The 21,547-nt window shown below is 39.9% G+C and overlaps 1 protein-coding gene across 9 annotated transcripts in view; it reads left to right on the forward strand.

Moving 5' to 3' along the window:
• The window catches only part of LOC113219520 (DNA repair-scaffolding protein), a 457,358-nt gene that overhangs the window by 352,148 nt on the left and 83,663 nt on the right, over positions 1–21,547 (forward strand). The window contains exon 1 of one of the 9 annotated variants that reach the window (XM_026456194.2): positions 6,636–6,912. The exons of the other annotated variants lie outside the window; for them this stretch is intronic. The gene's annotated coding sequence lies outside the window, so the exon portion shown is untranslated. Of the gene's footprint in view, positions 1–6,635; positions 6,913–21,547 lie in introns of those variants that run through there. 9 annotated transcript variants of the gene reach the window in all.

Here is a 21,547-nt window from a genome sequence, read left to right on the forward strand (position 1 = left end):
GCTGTATACAAGGATTCCTCTGATGGATCTGGACAGAGTAAATTGAAAACCTTTCAGAAAGAATTCACCATTCTAGATGCCATTAGAAACAGTCATTGCAAACATAAAAAAGAACAAAATTGTGTCCTTTGCAGCAATGTGGATGCACCTGAACGCCATTATCCTAAACAAATTAATGCAGAAACATAAAACCAAACACTACATATTCTCACTTATAAGTTGGAGTTAACATTGTGTACACGCAGACACAAAGAGAACAATAAACTCTGGGGATTCCAAAAGTGGGGAAGCAACCACAGAGGGAAGGCTTGAAAAACTACCTATCAGATAGTATATTCATTGCTTGGGTGATGGGATCATTAGAAGCCCAAACTTCAGCATCACGCAATATACCCATGTAACAAACCTGCATATATACCCCCTAAATTTAAAATTTTAAAAAGCCATGTTTATGATTAATGGGAAAAGGTCAAAATCTCAATAGGAGTTTGCAAGTTGATTCCAACTTTCATGAATGACTTTGAGGGGTTCTGGACTTCAGAACTTCCTCAGTGGAGGAAGGAACTGAATATGTGGTAGAATAGCAAGAAAATTAGAATTAGAAGTGGAGCCTGAAGATGTGACTGAATTGCTGCAATCTCATGATAAAATTTGAATGGGATGAAGAGTTACTTCTTATGGATGAGCAAAAAAAGTATTTTATTCAGATGGAATCTACTCCTGGTGAAAAGTCTGTGAACACTGTTAAAATTACAATAAAGGATTTAGGATATTACATAGACATGGGTGATAAAGCAGAGGCAGGGTTGGAGAGGATTGACTCCCATTTTGAAAGAAGTTCTACTGTGGTTAAAATGCTGTCAAACAGTATCACATGCTGTAGAAAAATCTTTCATGAAAGAGAGTTAGTCATCTCAGCAAACATCATTATCTTTTTGTTGTTTTTTTGTTTTTGCTTTTTGTTTTTGTTTTTATTTGAGACAGAGTGTTGCTCTGTCGCCCAGGCTGGAGTGCAGTGGCGCCTTTTTGGCTCACTGCAAGCTCCGCCTCCTGGGTTCATGCCATTCTCCTCCCTCAGCCTCCCAAGTAATTGGGAGTACAGGCGCCCACCACCACACCTGGCTACTTTTTTGTATTTTTAGTAGAGATGGGGTTTCACTGTGTTAGCCAGGATGGTCTCGATCTCCTGACCTCATTATCCACCCACCTCAGCCTCCCAAAGTGCTGGGATTACAGGCATGAGCCACTGCACCTGGCCCATTGTTGTCTTATTTTAAGAAAATGCCACCACCACCTCAGTCTTAAGCAACCACCACCCTGACCAGTCAGCAGCCATCAACATTGAGGCAAGACCCTTTATGAGTAAAAAGATTACAAATCACTGAAGGCTCAGATGGTCATGAGCATTTTTTAGCAGTAAAGTGTTTTCTTATTGTCTGTACTCTTTGAGACATGTTATTGCACACTTAGTAGACTATAGTATAGTGTAAACGTAACTTTTATATACACTGGGAAACCAAAAAATGTGTGTGACTTGCCTTATTGTGATACTTGCTTTATTGCAGTGGTCTGGAACCAAACACGCAGTATCTCTAAGGTATGCCTGTACTAAGAAATGAGATAGTTGGTTGACAAGGTGGCTTATACCTGTAATCCCAGCACTTTGGGAGGCCAAGGCTGGAGGATCACTTGAGCCCAGGAGTTCAAGACCAGACTGGGCTACATAGTGAGACCACATCTCTAAGAAAAAAATACTACTTGAGAGGCTGAGGTGGAAGGATCACTTGAGCCTGGAAGTTCAGTGCTGCAGCGAGCCTTGATCATACCACTGCACTCCAGCCTAAGCAACAGAGCAAGACCCTGTCTCAAAAAAAAAAAGAGAGAGAGAGAGAGAAAGAGATTGTCTAAAATTGCAGCTATTTGGAAACATTTACTAGTGACAGTACAGTAAGATAATCATGCCTGTCATGAGAGTACTGTTCCTTCTGAGGGTATTGATTACCAAATCTCAACCAGGGGCCTCCGCAGGAGGGTGAGGGATGCTGGAATTGACAGACATTTACCTTTGTCGACATAGACTCAAATAGTATGTCCAACACAAATATATTCTACTTTTGGAAAGCACGTAGATGTGATTTTTTAATTAACTAAAGTACTTTATTCACATTTCCTTAGTGTTTACCTAGTGTTACCTAATTCTGCTCCAGGATCCCATTCAGGACACCACATTATACTCAGTTGCCATGTCTCCTCAGACTCCTCTTGGCTGTTACAACTTTTGAGGCTTCTCTATGACTTTAACAGTTTTGAGGAGTGTTTGGTATTTTGTAGAATCTCCTTAACTGTGCTGGGTGCAGTGGCTTATGCCTGCAATCCCAGCACTTTGGGAGGCCAAGGCGGACAGATTACTTGAGGCCCAGAGTTCAAGACCAGCCTGGCCAACATGGTGAAATCCCTTCTCTACTAAAAATACAAAAATTAGCCAGGTGTGGTGGCACACACCTGTAGTCCCAGTTACTCAGGAGGCTGAGGTGCAAGAATTGCTTAAACCCAGGAGGCAGAGGTTGCCATGAGCCGAGATGGTGCCACTGCACTCCAGCCTGGGCGACAGAGCAAGACTTTTTCTCAAAAAAGAAAGAAACCTCCTTAACTGGAATTTGTCTGATGTATTACATATGATGAGATTGGAGTTATGTGAGTTATGTGTTCTTAGGAGGAAGACCACAGGATAAAGTACAGTTTTCATCATGTCATATCCAGTGTACACACTGTCAACACGAGTTCTTGCTGTTGATGCTTTCCTTGATCACCTGGCTGAGGTAGTACTTGTCAGGTTCCTGCACTATGAAGTTACTGTACTTTTTCCTCCTTTCCATCCTGAAGTCTTTGGAAGGAAGCCATCATACACAATGTACATCTGAGGAACAGAGAGCTCTGATCCCTTTCTATGATGGTGGAGCCGTTATTTGGAATTCCTCTGCATGTGAGATTTGTCTCTTCTCTCCTTTTTTTGTTCAATTATTTATATCACTATGGACTTGTGCATATTTATTTTATACTTTGAGTTGTAATCCAATACTATTTTATTTTTTTGCTCAGATTGTTCCAGTTTTTTTTCCCTTGGAGTTATTTCAGTTGATGTCTATATCCCTTTGTTATACTCCCATAATTTTGAGTGTTCTGTTTTGTTTTGTTTTGAGTACTTCTTTACTCTCTGGCACTATAAGATGTTCTAGGCTCATCTTGTATATTTTCTGTGCTCATCCCGGAATCAGCCATTTTTCCAAGGAGACCTGGCTCCCTTTTTTCAAGAATGGTATTAGACACCAAGAGGTACAAGAAGATGAAGGAAATACAAGTGCTATTTATTTATTATTTTAAAAAGAGACGGGATCTCACTGTTGCCCAGGCTGGTCTCAAACTCCTGAACTCAAGAGATTCTCTTCCCTCAGCCTCCCAAAGTGCTGGAATTACAGGTGTGAGCCACCATACCCAGCCCAAATGCATTTTAAACCATAGAGTTGATACTAGCATTGGTAGTCATGGCCAAATAGAGGCTTTAGAAGTATGAATGCTCTGTTGTGGAATGTTTGATATGTAACTCTTGCTACTGGGAGAGCTTCTGTAGCCCCAGGACAAGGTCCTTTTCTCAAAACTGTTCTATACATAGATTTCAGTTGTTTACTAATTTGCTATTTCTTTCCTGTTGCTCATTTTTCAGTATCACTGGTATCCTATCTCCACAGACAATACTTTTATCATTTACTGCCTTCATGAAGTATTTCTGGATGAGATAGTGTGAGGACTTCTGTCATTCTCAGTAACTCCCTGTGCCATTCCAAATCCCTGATGGGCCTCACTCTTCCTTTATCTCCTCTCCAGGCTTCTTAACTACATGCCAGCATTATCACATAATCTAAATCATTTCAGGATATCATCTGCATGAACGGTTCCTATTCAAAATAAGGCTCTCTGAATGATTTACCATTCTTTTTATGAGTCTCTGGTGCCTAGATACCATGGTTTCTATAATCAGTGATGATGGTATTGAAAGAATGTGCATTCTCAAATACTTCTTAAAATATTGTTTGGCTAGATAGGAACTAGGTATTTTAACTACCAATTGTCAAATAGTAAAAGCTTTCTTTTAGCCTCAGAATTTCTGTTTTTATAAAAGTTTGGTATGCTAGCTAAGGAATGTTCTAGTTATAGCTGTCTTTGGTAAAATGACACTAACAGTACTTGGGAGGGAAGGTGGAATCATCCATGTGTACTCCTTTGTTGTATGTGTGACTCCCATGGAGAAGTTCTGTAGTTCTTCACACATTATAAAAAATGTTTTGTTGCATAAGTCATAACAATGAATATATATTAAAATACCTCAGTGCAGCACATTAATTAAGTCTGCTCTCTAGGGATTTCTCGACTAGGTAAGTGAAATGGTTCACTCCTTATTTCACTTGTCTCTCAGAGAGATACATTATTTCTTGATAAAAATGGACACCAAATTCTTGGATTTGTTCATGATTTTGTTTTTGACTTTTACGTTGTAGTTGTTGATTTATCTAGGGAAGAGTGTCTGGCCTTCCTTTACCCTATAACTTCACTTCCACATATCAAATGTTGGATGTGAAATTGTCATATTCGACTACATATTGAATGTGTCAGGCTCAGTGACGAATCTTTACTATCCAACTTAAACAGGAGATTTATTGGCCAGGTGAGGTGGTTCACGCCTGTTATCCCAGCACTTTGGGAGGCTGAGACGGGTGGGTCACTTGAAGTCAGGAGTTCAAGACCAGCCAGGCCAACATGGTGAAACCCCTTTCTACTAAAAATACAAAAATTAGCTGGGCTTACTGTTGCACACCTGTAGTCCTAGCTACTCGGGAGGCTGAGGCAGGAGAATCATTTGAACCCGGGAGGCAGAGGTTGCAGTGAACCAAGATCGCACCATTGCACTCCAGCCTGGGTGACCAAAAAAAAAAAAAGAGAGATTTATTAATGGATTTTAAGTGACTTTTAAGCAACACTGCTGTGGAAGTTGCTGCCTCTTCTATTAGTACAACCAGAAATATGGCAAGTCAGCTCACCTGCATCCTCAGAGCCACAGCCGACAGAAGGGAACTGCATGACCCCCGAAGCTGTTGCCTTCCAGCTTTCGAACCACTTAGTGTGGGCTGCAAGCTGAATCAACACACTAGATGCCCCATTCCTGCCATTTAATGCTGCAGAGCTCTTGGCCAACACCCTGAGATCTTTTGTTAATGTTATGCCTGCTGGCAGAAGTAGCACAGTTAGGCCCTCTGCTCTGATTGACAGGTCCCAAGTCACAGGGGAACCTGAGATGGGTAGAGTATGCTGTCTGGCCTCTGGAGTTAGGAAGGCCCATAGAAGACGATTGGACTCCTTCGTATCCACCAAAAGAGTTAGAAAGAACTCTTAGGAAGAGAGAAGTAAAAACATATGAACAAAGCAGAGAATAACAACAAAGTCCCACAGTCCTAAAATTTCATTTTAGAATGCCATTAGCTGTAGAATGTAGCATATAAAAAGATAGAGGGTGGCGTGAGGAAAAAATGTTTTGTCCTTTAACTTAATGTTCTGCCTTTTTAAAAGAATTCAAAGTCCAATTATTTTTATATGTATTACTTGGGAATAAGTATTAAAAGTGTAAAATGTTATGCTATGCACTACAACCATTGAACTATGATTTTTTGTTTGTTTTTTGTTGTTGTTGTTTTTGAGACAGAGCCTTGCTCTTTTCCCCAGGCTGGAGTGCAGTGGCGTAATCTTGGCTCTCTGCAACCTCCACCTCCAGGGTTCAAGCAGTTCTCCTGCCTCAGCCTCCCAAGTAGCTGGAACTACAGGTACACACTGCCACACCCAGCTTTTTTGTGTGTGTGTGTGTGTGTTTTAGTAGAGACAGAGTTTCACTGTGTTGCCTAGGCTGGTCTCGAACTCCTCAGCTCAGGCAGTCTGCCCACCTCGGCCTCCCAAAGCGCTAGGATTACAGGCGTGAGCCACCACGCTCGGCTGAGCTGTGATTTTTAAAAGGAAATTTTTAATTAGATGCTGAAAAAGGGTATGCATATTTGAGGTACACTTTAAAATGTTTTTAAATAAGCAAATCTTAATGCAAATAGATACTGCAAACACTAAGAAAGTAAATAAATAAGATTAGTTAATTTTTAAGTTCATTTTATTTAGAGACAAGATCTCACTGTCACACAGACTGGAGTGCAGTGACATAATCGTAACTTATGGCACCCTCCAACCCCTGTCCTCAAGCCATACTCTAGCCTTGGCCTCCCAAAGCCCTGGTGATACAGATGTGAGCCACTGTGCCCAGCCAGACTCATCAATTTTGACTTTTCTCTGTACTACTTTCTGTATCCAAGCATGAACTTGTGTTATTTTTGAATATTTTTTATTTCTGTGATACAAGATTTGTTATTCATTCCTGCTCTATATCTCAAGCAAGATTCAATTCGATGCATTTACTTGAGTGCCTACTGTAGATGAGACGTTTTAAAACAGTATTGCCATTACAAATTATGTTTAATGATAGTGGGTAGTAAGTACTTACAGTAATAATGCTAAGCTTTAACAGTTCTTGAAACTTAATTAAAGGTGGTGGTACTAACACAAGCATGAAGGAATGCCACATGTGACTGGAGTGCTGCTGGGCTCCCCTGCAGCCTCAAGGGAGGAGGATGAACACTCAAGGGATAGACCAACTGAAGCAAGGAAACTTGGCTACATACTGCCTGACACAGAAGCCCAGCTGACTGCTGCATCTTACCCAGCCCTCCATGCATAAGAACTGGTTGAGACAACATTGAATTCCCTAAACTTCTGGGTGCTCAGTGGTGAACTGAGCAGAGGGAAGAAAGCCAGCACTCTGGGAAGGTACGCTTCACCTGCTTACATCCTGATAGAGACTAACAGTGGCAACAGAGCTGTGCAGAGCCTCGGGCCCTGGCATGGTATTCCAGCCAGAGTGGGCTCTGCCATGTGTGGGAGCAGCCCTGGCATTCAAGGATTTGCATTGAAGGCCTTGGTTGAGGATGCTGTGAAGGTGGACACTGTGTATACGGAGCAGGGACTTTGTGGGTCAAGAATTCGACATGTGGCCGGGCGCAGTGGCTTACACCTGTAATCCCAGCACTTTGGGAGGCCAAGGCAGGCGGATCACGAAGTCAGGAGATCGAAACCATCCTGGCTAACATAGTAAAACTAAACTAAAAATACAAAAAATTAGCTGGGCCTGGTGGTGGGCGCCTGTAGTCCCAGCTACTCAGGAGGCTGAGGCAAGAGAATGGCGTGAACCTGGGAGGCAGAGGTTGCAGTGAGCCAAGATCACGCCACTGCACTCCAGCCTGGGCGACAGAGCAAGACTCCGTCTCAAAAAAAAAAAAAAAAGAATTCGACATGTGCTTGCTATGTGAGGCCAGTGAGTGAACCCGCACTCTGAGGCCCAGGATTTATAGGTCAGGACAGCCCCGCTGACTTCTTTGGCACCTGTCATAAACTCTTTTAAAGTGTTAATGTTTTTCGTATTCAAAAAAGCTCACCAATAAAAGAGGAAACTTTAGGGAAGGTTGAAAAGCAACTCTGGGCTGGCCACAGTGGCTTATCCCTTTAATCCCAGCACTTTGGGAGGAAGGAGGATTGTTTGAAGCCAGGAGTTTGAGACCAGCCTGGGCAACAAAGCGAGACCCCGTCTCTACTAAAAATTTAAAAATTAGCTGGGCATGATGGCAGCTGTAGTCTTAGCTACTTGAGAGGCTGAGGCAAGAGGATCGTTTGAGGCCAGGAGCTCAAGGCTGCAGTGAGCCATGATGGCAACAGAGTGAGACCCTGTGTCTAAATAAATAAAGGGGAAAAAAAATAGGATTTGATAGAAGGCAGGAACATGTACAGATATTGCAATATTTTTCAAATTTGGGAAATTATAAAGATCTTAATCATACATATGGATTCTAGCATATGGACTCTTATGGATTGAATCAGGATTATTTTAATTGATTCTACTTTATTCTACTGCATTGAAAATCATTGTTAGTATATTTAGTCTTCTCAGCTAACTTCTTATACCTAGATAACTGTCGAGGTTTATAAAGGCCTTAAAACATGAATAATACCTACACAACTGTGGGATGCTTTTTTTTTTTTAACTGAATGTATTTTAAGTCAAATTCAGTCCATATCTAAAGTCTGAATATTGTAATATTCAGATGATTAATAGGTATAATTCTTTACCGTCTAGTCTGCATTCTGTAGTATTTACCATACTTCTATAACTGCAACTTCTATTTGATTTCTTTTAATTTTTTATTTGTTTGTTTTGAGACAGTCTTCCTCTCTTACCCAGGCTGGAGTACAGTGGTGCAATCACAGCTCACTGCAGCCTTAGTCTCCCATGCTCAAGCAATCCTCCCACCTCAGCCTCCAGAGTAGCTGGGACTGAAGTCACACATCACCACACCTGGTTAGTGTTGTTGTTGTTGTTTTCTAGAGATGGGGTTTCATCATCTTGCCCAGCCTGATCTCAAACTCCTAGGCTCAAGTGATCCTCCCACCTTGACCTCCCAAAGTGCTGGGATTACAGGCATGAGCCACTGTGCCTGACTGCAACTTCTGTTTTAGAGAAAGCTGCAACTCAATAGTTAGTGGAATATTTCCTATGTATATTATATACACAAAAAAGCATTTGCCATAAAAAACCTAAACTGTGTATTCAAAAGCTTTAATATGAACACTATTATTCAAAATGGAAAGACTTTCATTCCTGCCCTCATGAAATAGAAATTCAGCTATATTTGATCATGACTGTAGAATATTACTAGAGATTGGGTCTTTTTATGTTACGTTTTGTTCTACTAGATACACCTTTTTGAGGTCATTCATATAGTTAGTGACATGTAAATGCTTTTTAACTACACACTGTTTAAACAGTGTCAACAGAGGCATAGGGTGTGGTGTTCACATTTCTGGAACCTATGGGCTGTACCCTCAGTCTGTCCTGGAACCTCTGCATTCCACCCTCGGTCTGTCCTGGCTGCTGTGAAGATGGAGTGCTGGTGGCTGGTCCTTAGCAGTCACTCCACCTCACACCCAAGCTTAGCCACATGGCCAAGGCAGTCCTGTGGTGTTTATCAAGGAAGAAGGGCCCTGGGGATTGCAGGCTCCACTGTTTGCCTCCCTAGGCATCCCCTTACTTACATACCTGGCAGGGAGGGTTAGGTAGGACAGCCAAGCACTGCATAAATCTGAATGGAAGCTGATGTCAGGTCTCTCTCCTTCTTAGCTGTGCCCCACTATCACGCAAGGTGTTTCATGTGGCACATTCTGTGATGATGAGGTAACCGTGTTACCTTCATTTACTGAGTGCTTGCTAGGCATCACAAAATTATGGAGCACCTCCTCGTGTTGGGTTTAGGAATATAGAGCAATGAACAAAACAGACAAGGGGCTAGCTCTCCAGAATAAAGTAAATAAGATCATTTTCAATTGGTTTGTAGCCAGGTAACCTTGGACAGATTACCTTATGCTTTGCTTTTCTCATTTGTAAAATGGAGGTTATGATGGTATCTCCTTATGTGATTGATATATTAATGAGATAATAGTCACAAAACACTTAGAACAGGTCCTGGTACATGGTAAATGCTAAGTGCTCAAAAAGCACTCCCGATTATTATGAGACATAACACTGTGTGCCATGATATGGAGTAACCTGGGTAGGAGCATCAAGGTCACCTTGGAATGAGCAGTGAGGGGAAGCTGAGGAGGGAGAGCTTCAAGGTGAAACCTAACAGATGAAGTGGAGTCAGCCATGAAAAGCTCCAGGAGACACACTTTCCACCCAAAGACACCAGCTATTGCAAAGAAAAGGATGGACTTGGTGTGTTCTAGGAGCAGAGGAGAGGCCAGTGTACCTGGGATGTAGAGAACCCAGGGGCTGAGACAGATGCTTAGCACAGAGAAGAGCCAGGTGCCAGAAGTTCAGACTTCGTTCCAAGGACAGTGAGAAGGCTTTAAGGTTTTCAGCATGAGATACATGTGATCCAATCTGTGCTTTGAAAAGATCACTTCAGCTGCTCCAGATCAAATGGAATGTGGAGGTACAAGAGTAGGAACAGGAAACAAGTTAGGCCATTTGAAAAATCCAACCAGGTCAGACTGACGACCTGGACCAGAGTGCTTATGGTGAAAAGCGAAAGGTTCAGGGTCTGTTTTAGAGATACGGTTTACAGTACCAGCTAAAAATTGGATGTGGGATGATAGGAAGTGGGGTCTCAAGGATGACTGTGAAGTTGTTGGACTGGTGGTGGTGTGGTGGTTATTGAGGTGAGGGGTAACTGGGGGAGGCCAGAGTTCTAGTGATGGCCTTGTTGACGTGGAGAGCTGTAAGACTCCAAGCTGAAGAAGTCGAATTGGATATGCGCTTACCATGGAGGAGAGAGGTAAGCACATGACGGCCAGGCACTGGACCCAGGAAGGAATTATCTTCTCTAGTCTTTATAGAAACACCGTAAGATAAATAACATCTAGCTATGGGAAACAAATTAATGAAAGCCACTTTCTAAGGTTAATTTTAAGTTAAAGGATTTTTTTCACCTTAATGTAGTAGATAGACCAGTGGAATAGAGAGTCCCAAATATATACAGGAATTTAGTTAATACATACATACATTTCAAATCAATAGGGAAAGATGAACCATTCAATAAATGGGTAAGGACAATAGGTTAGCCATCTGGAAAAAGAAATGAATTGGATTTATAGTTTAATCTTACACCAAGATAGATTCCAAATGAATCAAAGATTCAAACATAAAAACTGAAATTGTAAAAGTTCTAGAAGAAATAGTGGGAGAAGTATCTTGAGGTGGAAGTTTTTTCTGTGATTCAGCATCCCTGGATCCAAAAGAAAATATTAATTAAGCCCACATGACAAAATTAAAAGTTAAATGGCAAATCAAGAATATGTATGTATAATTTGTATTACAAAGAGCCACTCTTTCTAGTACATGAGATACTCATAGAAATTAGTAGGGAAGACTGACAACTCAGTATAAAAATGGGCAAAGGTTATGAATACACAGTTCATAAAAGGAAAATATGCTCTATGTCTCATGATTTTTAAAAAATGAATTAAAATAACACTATTATTTTTCCCCTACCAATTTTGCAGAAATCTAAAATTTTAGTAACTTTCATTTGGTGAGGCTGAGGGGCAATAAACACTTTTCGTTTGGTGGAGGGAGAGTACATTTTCACCACTCCAGAGAGAGCACCTTGGCATGTGTATATACAGATGTGTGTGTGTGAATTTTAAACAGGTCAGCTCTTCGACCCAGCACTTCTTCTTCTTGGAATTTATTCAACAGATATACTTGTGTATATATGAAATACAAGCTTATTCCTTGCCCCATTCTTTGTGATAGCAAGTGGAAATGGCCTAAAGGTCAGCATTAGGAAATTAAAAATTATGGCACATGCTTGTAGTGGAATACCATGCAGCTCTCTATGTGACTACAAGAAGAAAGAGGAAACACTTAATGAACTGTCATAGAAAAATCTGTGACGTTGGTTACATTGAAGGAATGGTGGGATGCTTGAAATGGGCTATATTCCTGGAATATATAGAGAGAAACTTTAGAAGCATATGTGAGAAACAAGTAATAGTGATTATCTGTGAGAGGTAGCTGGGAACTAGAAGATGAAGGATGGGAGCTGGAGGGAGGGAAACTTGTCACCATATACCTTTAAATTTTGAGTCATATATATTATTCAGAAAAATGAAAGGACTTTATATATAGTTATTTATCTTGAAGTGTTTAGACATTATATATATTTTGGAAAGCAGTATATATAGCAATAGTGTTATACTCTTTGACCCAGTACTCCCTAGAAATTTAATTCATGAAAACTAAACAAAAAGTACACATAACAAAAGCAACACTGTTCCTCTTCATGGTAGCAATACCTATAATAATGGGGAAAATATAAGCAACCTAAATGTCAGTGTAGGGGAATTATTTAATTGAATATGACATACAGCATGATATAATGTGAAGCCACTGTGTAATATAATTAAGAAGACCATGCTGAAACATTTATCCATTCAACAAATATTTATTGTATGCTTACTGTGTTTCAAACATTGTTCTAGGTGTTAGGGATACAGCAAGAAATAAGAGCCAAAATAAATAAATAAATCCATACACCATTGGAATTGCCATTATTTGGGGGAAGACTGTCCACAGACCAATAGATATAATGTAAGAAAGTAAGACCAGGCGCAGTGGCTCACGCCTGTAATCCCAGCACTTTGGGAGGCTGAGGTGGGTGGAATCCCTGAGATCAGGAGTTCGAGACCAGCCTGGCCAACATGGTGAAACCCCATCTCTACTAAAAATACAAAAATTAGCCAGGCGTGTTGGCACGCACCTATAATCTCAGCTATTCAGGAGGCTGAGGCAGGAGAATCGCTTGAACTCTGGCGGCGGAGGTTTCAGTAAGCTGAGATTGCACCACTGCACTCCAGTCTGGGTGATAGAGTGAGACTCTGTCTCAAAAAAAAAGAAAGAAAGAAATGATGGTTACAACTTCAAATAAAAATAAGGGACAGTGAAGGTGGAGGTCTGCTATTTTTACGTAAGACTCAAGGAAAGCCTGAGAAGGTAATGCTTGAATGGAGATGGGTAAGTCATGTAAATGTGTAGGGAGAGCATCTCAGCAGGGAGATCTGGTACTTGAGGTGCAAGAAGGGATCTGTTTGGCATGTTTGTGGAATGACAAGGAGGCCAGTGTTTCTGTGCATCACATACATGAAGGTCAGAGAGGTAGAAAGGGTAGGGTTGGGACTCTGATCATGAGGAGGTCTAAAAAGCCGTGACAATAAGGCCTTTGGGTTTTTTTCCACGTGTGATACAAAGCCATTAGAAATTCTGGAACCCCTGCAGAAGTGATTCTAAATGACTATTTGAGAAGCAAGAGAGTCTGAGTCCTCCATTAGGGCAAGCTGGTGGATAAAGACATGGTGTACACCTGGAGATATCCAAGAGGTAGAAAGGTAATTCAACTTCGCACTCTGAGTGATTGGATGTGGGAGGTGGAGAAAAGGGAGGGATCCAGAAGGATTCTAAGGTTTGGGCAACAAGATGAATGGCGGTACCATTAATGAGACAGAAAATTCAGGAGGGAGAACAGAGTTGGAGAAAGCTGAGAAGATGATGTGTTTTGTTTTAAACATGTTGAGTTTGTTGAGGGACCTGTGAGTCACAAATATCAAAAGGGAGAAAAGTAAAATGAACCCTGTCATGTTTGATCAGAATTAGGGTAGTACAAACTCATGATTTTCAAGATGGATGGATGAATGAATAGAAGTCAGTGTGTGTGAGAGGGTGTATGTGTGCACACACTTCCCAGCTGTACTAAGAGGCCCTGGGACAGTGATACGTCAGTAGCAACGAGCACACCTAGTGTCAGATAGTAGCTTTTAAATACCTGAAGGGAATTGGCAAAGTGGCTGATTCCAAGTTTGGATGAGAGAAAATACAAGATGAGCCTTGAAATCTTGTTATGTTAGAAAGTAAGACTATTCTCAAAGAATGATGGGGACATCAAAAAGAAAAAGGACACCAAAGCTAGCTTGAAAGAGTCCCCAACTAGCCAAATCTGGGGCAATTCATGCATCAAAATAAGAGATAGTTATGGATTATAAACCATTCAGTAAGACTCCATGAGTCACACTGATATAAAAACAAATGAAAAATAAAAATGAAAAAGAATTTAAGAAAATGAATGAATTGGAAATTTGATAAGGAATAGGGTATTAGACGGTTTCACAGTATCTCCCACATAATGTTTTTTAACTTCAAAAGGAAAAAGAGTAACTTATAGTTGAGAAGCCTGACAGACATCACCTTAAGTTTTCAAAAGTGAACATCATCAGTATCGGGACAAATTAAAATAATGTAATTATTTTAATACACAGAATGTAATTAGAAGCCGGCCCGGGATGCACACCTATAGTGTGCCACTCAGGGCGCTGAGGTGAGAGGATCACTGGAGTCCAGGAGTTTGAGGTTGTAGTGCACAATGATCATTCCTGTGAATAACCACTGTAATCTAGCCTAGGCAGCATAGAAAGAGCCTGTCTTAAGAAAAATGGAAAGAATGCAAAAAAAAGAAACAAACAAAAAATAGTACACAGCATCACTTCTGTGTTATTTTTACCAATGATACATCAACTGAATCTCAGAAGAAATCAGACAAACCCAAAATGAGGGTTCATACCCTGCAGAATACCTGAACTGTTTCCTTACAAAATGTCAGGGTTATGAAAGTCAAGGAAAGACTGAGGAACCATTCCAGACTGCAGAGTATTAAGAGACATGACAACTAAATGCAGCCCGATTCTGAACTATCTCCTTTTGCTCTAGGATGTTACCAGGGCAATGGGTGAAACATGAGTGAGTAGGAAGATTAGATGGAGGGAAGATTAGGATTCATGTCCTCCTTTTATGGCTGTAGAGCAGTTATATGGGAAAAAGTCCTTATTTGTAGGAAAAACACATAAAAGTATTTGGGAATGAAGGGGTATCATGTCAGGAAGTTACCCTCAAATAATTCAGGGGAAAAAAAAACATGCTTTTTACTGTATTTAAAACTTTTTAGTAAATTTGAGATTAAAAACTTTTTAAAGGGATGGTTTAATATATACAAGTCAATAAATATGGTACATCACATTGACAAAATATAAAAACAAAAATCATATGATCATTTTTATAGATGCAGAAAAAGCATTCAATAAAATCCAGCATCCCTTTATGGTAGAAACCCTCCACAAACCTGGCATAGAAGGGACATACCTCACAGTGATAAAAACCATATATGACGAACCCACAGCCAACATCATACTGAATGGGGAAAAGCTGAAAGCATTCCCCTTGATAACTGTAACAAGACAAGGGTGCCCACTGTCACCCTTCTATTCAACGTAGTACTGGGAGTGCTAACCAGGCTACAGAAAGAATTAAAGGGCACCCAGATAAGAAAAGAGGAAGTCAAACTGTTATTGTTTCCACTCATATGATTGTATACCTAGAAAACCCTAAAGACTCCTCCAAAAGACATCTAGACTTGATAAACAAATTCAGCAGAGTCTGAGAGTACAAAATCAAGGTACACAAATCAGTAGCACTGCTATACACCAACAATGACCAAGCTGGGAATCAAATCAAGAACCCAGTCTTTCTTACAATAGCTGCAAAAAATAAAATACCTAGGAATATACTTAACCAAGGAGGTGAAAGATAAAGAGAACCGCAAAACACTGCTGAAAATGATCGTAGATGATAGAAACAAATGTAAACACAACTCATCTCATGGAAGAATCACTGTCATGAAAATGATCATGCTGCCCAAAGCAACGTACAGATTTAATGTAAATCATATCAAAATACCAACATCATTTTTCACAGAATTAGAAAAAAGTCCTAAAATTCATAGGCACCAAAAAAGAGCCTGAATAGCCAAAGCAATAGTAAGCAAAAAGAATAAACCTGGAGGTGTCATGTTACCTGACTTCAAATTATACTATAAGGCTATAGTTACCTTATATCAGCATGGTGCTGATACAAAAGTAGAAACAAAGACCACTGGAAAAGAATAAAGAGTTAAAGAAATAAGGCCAAATACTTACAGCCAATGGATCTTCAACAAAGCATATAAAAACATAAATTAGAGGAGGGACACCCTATTTAATCAGTGGTGATGGGAAAACTGAAAAGCCACATGGAGAAGAACGAAACTGGATCCTCATCTCTCACCTTATACAAAATCAACTCAAGATGGATCAAAGACTTAAATCTAAGACCTGAAACCATAAAAATTCTAGAAGATAACCCAGGAAAAACTCTTCTGGACATCCCTTAAGCAAAAAATTCATGACTAAGAACCCAAAAGCAATTACAACAAAGACAAAAAAATAAATAAATGGGACCTAATTACACTACGAAGCTTCTGCACAGCAACAGAAATAATCATCAGAGTAAACAGACAAGTCACAGAATGAGAGAAAATATTTGTAAACTATGTATCTGACAAAGGACTAATATCTAGAATCTACAGAGAACTCAAGCAAATCAGCAAGGAAAAAAGCGACAAGTAATCCCATCAAAAAGTAGGCAAATGACATGAAGAGACATTTCTTAAAAGACGATTTACAAATGGCCAAAAACATGAAAAAAAAAATGCTCAACATCACTAATTATCAGGGAAATACAAATTAAAATCGCAGTGAGATAGCACCTTACCCCCTCAAGAATGGACATTATTTTGAAAGTTAAAAAACAATAGATACTGGAACAGATGTGGTGAAAGGGGAATGCTTAGCACTACTGGTGGGAATGTAAGTTAGTACAGGTCTATGGAAAACAGTATAGAGATTCCTTAAAGAGCTAAAAGTAGATCTACCATTTGATTCAACATTCCCACTGCTGGGTATCTACCCAAAGGAAAGTAAATCATTATATTAAAAAAGACACCTGTACACATATTATTTATTGCAGCACAATTCACAGTTACAAAGATAGGGAACCAACCTAAGTGACCATCCATCACACAATGAGTAGATTTAAAAAATCACTATATACACCATGGAATACTTCTCAGCAATAAAAAAAGAACAAAACAATGGCTTTTGCAGCAACTTGGATGGAGCTGGAGGCCATTATTCTAAATGAAGTAACCCAGGAATGGAAAACCAAATACTGTATGTTCTCACTTAGAAATGGGAGCTAAGCTGCCAGCACACAGAGGCATACAAAGTGATGTAATGGACTACAGAGACTCAGATGGGGGAGAGTGAGAGAGGGTAAAGAATAAAAAAACTACCTATTGGGTACACTGTACACTACTCAGGTGATGGGTGCACTAAAATCTCAAAATCTCAGATTTCAACACTATACAATTAATCTGTGTAACCAAAAATTTCTTGTACCTACAAAAGCTATTGAAATTTTTAAAAAATAAATAAGGGTCAGAAATTAAATAAATAAAAACTTTTTTAAATGGTCAGAAAAGTGAGTAGGAGGCAATCAAATGGAAATGTGAGGCCCACACATTCTCAAAAGGTTGGCAGGAAAGAGAGGGTGACATACGCTCCCAGCAGAGACTGCACTGAGCATTTGGAGCCAGTGTGTAGAGAGGGAAGAGATACACCTAGGTTAAGTGGTGAGCACTGCAAAGCAAAATCCTAGAGGCTGTATTTTGCTGGGCACCCAGGTCCAGTGGAAAGAGCAGGCTAGGCAGGCAGCAGGAGGATGTCGGCTGGGCACGGCAGGCAGTTCCAAGGTGGGCTGACTGGAAACAAAACTAATTTCTACCTAGGAACCTTCCTTCTCTCTGAGAAATAGGGTTGTCTTCTGAAAGTGGCTGTTGTCTGCTGTCTTAAGTACAGTAAACTGAATATGGTTAGTCTTCAAATTTGAAATTACTTCATTGAAAAACAATTTAATATTTCTCAGTGATACTGTTCCTAAAACAGGTTTTCTTAGGATTGCAGAATTTACAAAATTACCATTGATATTTGAAAAAGAAGAAAGCCTTGTATGTGTATGCATTTGCCAAGGCAGCTTGTTTTTTTATTTGGTAGGGTCAGAGCAGGTAGAACATGTATGCATACTTCACAAAAACAGGTGATTTATAAGCCATTGTATCAGACAGGACTGGTTTCCAAGCCAGTCAGTCAGCTTAGAATGTGAAACCCTGATTCAGAAGCGAATCACCTAAGGATGATTCAACACTGTGCTTCCTGTTGTGCCAGTAGGCCCACTACAGTAGTGGTTTACCCCCACCTCACCCAGTTCATTAGACTCTGGTCCAGTCCCACACTGGAACTATAGAGCCTGAAGACTATATGAGCAACTGTCTTCTCATTCTCCTTAGACTGTTCATGACTGATGCCACTCACCAGGCACAGGAGGGATGCTAATCCATTCCATGGAGTGGAGCCTCAGGGTTTACAGGCTTTATTCCCTCCAAGAACTCTGCCTCTGAAAGCCTGTGTGACTCCTGTGTGGGCCAACATGCCCTTTGGTGGCCTAAGGGAAGCTGTAGGACACTAAATTACTCATGGCACCACCAAAACCTGCATCTCCAGGCCCGTGTCTTGTTCTTTACTCTATACCCAGTTAGAAACCCTTGGCCCCTCAGGTTTCAGTGATGAATAGGCATGGGAAAGTGGGAATACCAAATGGCTGCTCATTTGGTAGTCAGTTGGGGAATGCATGAGAGAAAATAAGACCACAGTGTGCCCAGGGATGCTGAACTGATGGCACATTTTGAGCAATAAACTTTCTTAGTGTAGATCCCTCCTTCCTTGCTCTCTCTTTTCCTTCATTGTTCTTGTTCTAATTTACAACTTCACTAAATTCTTGCTTTCCCACTTGTGTACTTTGTAGCAATATATGTTTTGGTTTGTGAACTACCTCATATTGTCCCCAAGGGCAGGAACTATGTCTTATGTCCCTTTTCCCCATGAAGGGTGAATAAATGCCTGTTGATTAACTCAACTTGGTGTAACAAGCATATATTATCTATAATGTATAAGTCTCTGAGCTAAGGACTCTGACGGGTACATAGGGAATAAGAAATATGATTCCTGCCTTCAAGAAACTTCCAGGAGAGAGAAAAGATCTCCTCAAGTTATTATAATACATAGTAAATGTGATGACAACTAAAAGACAAAAAAAAAAAAAAATGAAAAGACTTTTTAACACAAAGAAAAAAAGGAAAAAGAATTGTTTACACCATGAGAATAAGAGAAGTCTTCATACAAGACATGGAGTTTCAGTTTGAGTTGAAAAATGATACCTAAATGAGTGGGAGTAGCAAGGAGTATCAGATTCCATGAGGGGAACAGGCGGGAGCCAAGACAGATAGGGGCGTGGTAGCATCTTGATCTTAGACCCCACCACGTGTGTACCAAGAGGCATGCAGGAGCCATTGGGATACTCCCAAAGTTCTCTGGCCAGGTGAGTGACATGATTAACTGTATTCAATAAGAAGGAGCACTGTAGTAGCAACCTGCAGGAGAGGTTAGAAGAAAGGAAAGAACAGGGGTTAAGAGACAGGTTGGGAATCACCTGCCTAATCCATGTAGGTGGCAGGAAGGACAAGACCATGACAATGGGGATGAGGAGGAGAATATTAAAAAGGTGATGCGGAGGGAAAATGGACAGGTTACAGCAACTGGATGTGAAAGGAAATAGAGTACTCCCAGGTTTTGAGACTCGGTGACTGGGAGAACGGTGGGGCTTTCTTCAAGAGGGATCTCTGCATAAAGATGGTAAAGTAACAGATCTATAGAAAGAGAGATACTGGCCAGTTACATTAGCTGTGTATTCATTGGCCTAAATAAATGCAGCAGTGATTTTATTCTGTGTACCCTAGGAAATATAGATGCATTCGTGTAACTCTTTGTCAATGATAAAATTCTGGTTGATCTTCTTGAGAAGGTTTAGACTCTTTTCTTTCTTAATACCTACACCCATATAAGACATTATCTTTTAATACTACTGGCATGATGTATATGTTCTTAAAAAGGCATAATACCTTACATTTTTGGTCCATTGAGTTTTGACATGGGTGTCAGGCAATTCAGTGGAGAAAGAAGAGTCATTCCAATGAGTGGTTTTGGAATGACTAGGTATCCACATATAAAAGAATTAAGGTGGACCCCTGCTTCATGCCATGCACAAAAATTACTGCAAAATGGATCACAGACCTAATGTAAGAACTAAATTTCTCAGAAGATAATGTAGGACTATATCTTCCTAACCTTACATATTAGGCAATGGTTTCTTGGATGTGACAACAAAATCATAAACAACAAAAGAAAAAATACATAAATGGGACTTCATCAAAATTAAAAACTTTAATGCCTCAAAAAAGAAATTTGCAAATCACTAATCTGATAGGGGACTTGTATCTGGAATATGTAAAAAACACTTACAACTCAACAGTTAAAAAGATACCCAAATAAAAGATGGTTGAAAATTTTGAATAGACATTTATTCAAAATATGCAAATGGACAGTAAGCACATGATGATCAACATCATTAGATACTAGGGAAATGCAGATAAAAACCACAATGAGATACCACTTCACAGTCACTAGGATGGCAATCAAAAGGACAATACCAAGTGTGGATGAATTCAGTTGTGGAGAAGTTGGAATCTTTGCACACTACTGATGAGAATGCAAAATGTTGCAGCCATTTTGAGAAACAGTGAGGCAGTTCCCCAAAAAGTTAAACATGGAATTACCATATAACCCGGAATTTTCACTCCTAGGTATATACTCTTGAGAATTGAAAACATATGTCCATGTAACTTCTACACAATCACTCCATAGCAACATTACTCATAATGCAAAACTGTCAAAACAACTGCAATGTCTGTCAGCTGATAGAAGATAAATAAATGTGTTATATCCACGTAATGGAATATCATTCAGCAACAAAAAGGAATGAAATACTGATCCATGCTATAACATGAGTGAACCTAGAAAAGATCATGCTAAGTGAAAAGAAGCTAGGCACAGAAGGCCACATATCATATGAGTCCATTTTTGTGAAATAACTAGAACAGGCAAATCCATAGAGGCAGAAATCTGGTCAATTGTTGCCAGGGACTCAGGGGAGGGGAGAATAGGAGTAATTGATGGATGGAGGTTTCCTTTTGGGATGATAAAAATATCCTGGAATTAGATAGCACTGATGGTTGCAGAACATTGCGAATATACTTAATGCTACGGTGGTACACTTTAAAAGGATTAAAATAGTAAATTTTATTTTATGTGTATTTTGCTACAATATAAACAGGTCCATTCTATGGTATGTGAATTATACCTCAGTAAAGCTGTTATAAAAATAAAAGGCATAATAGCTTGTTTTAATTACCAGGGAATTGTGCTGAGGAAAAAAAAATCCAATCCCAAAAATTGTATACTGGATGATTCAATTTTTATAACATTTTTGAAATGGCAAAATTTTAAAGAGAGGACAGTTTAATGTTTTTCTGATGTTAGTCATGAGGGTTGGGAGATGGAAGGAGATGAGTTATTAAAGGGCAGCCTGAGGGACCCTTATGGTAATGGAACAGTTCAGTATTTTGACTGTGGTAGAAGTTACAGGATCCTACACAGGTGATAAAACTGTCAAACTAAATATGTGACACACATCCAAGTAAAAGAGTGGCAGGTTTTATCAATGTCAGTATCCTAGTTGTGATATTGTATTATTGTTTACTAGTATATATAGTTTATACTCTTGGGGTAACTGGGTAAGGTGTACAGGAGTTCTCTCTGTGGTATTTCTTAGGACTGCATGCGATTCTACAATTAATAAAAATTTCAGTTAATAAAAAGGCAGGCTGAAAGCAATGACGCTTGCCTCCAATCCGAGCACTTTGGGAAGCGAAGGCAGGAAGATCCCTTGAGCCCAGGAGTTCCAGACTAGCCTGAGCAATAC

This window comes from Piliocolobus tephrosceles, chromosome 7, assembly GCF_002776525.5.
Source record: "Piliocolobus tephrosceles isolate RC106 chromosome 7, ASM277652v3, whole genome shotgun sequence".
In the NCBI taxonomy this organism is placed as follows: domain Eukaryota; kingdom Metazoa; phylum Chordata; class Mammalia; order Primates; family Cercopithecidae; genus Piliocolobus; species Piliocolobus tephrosceles.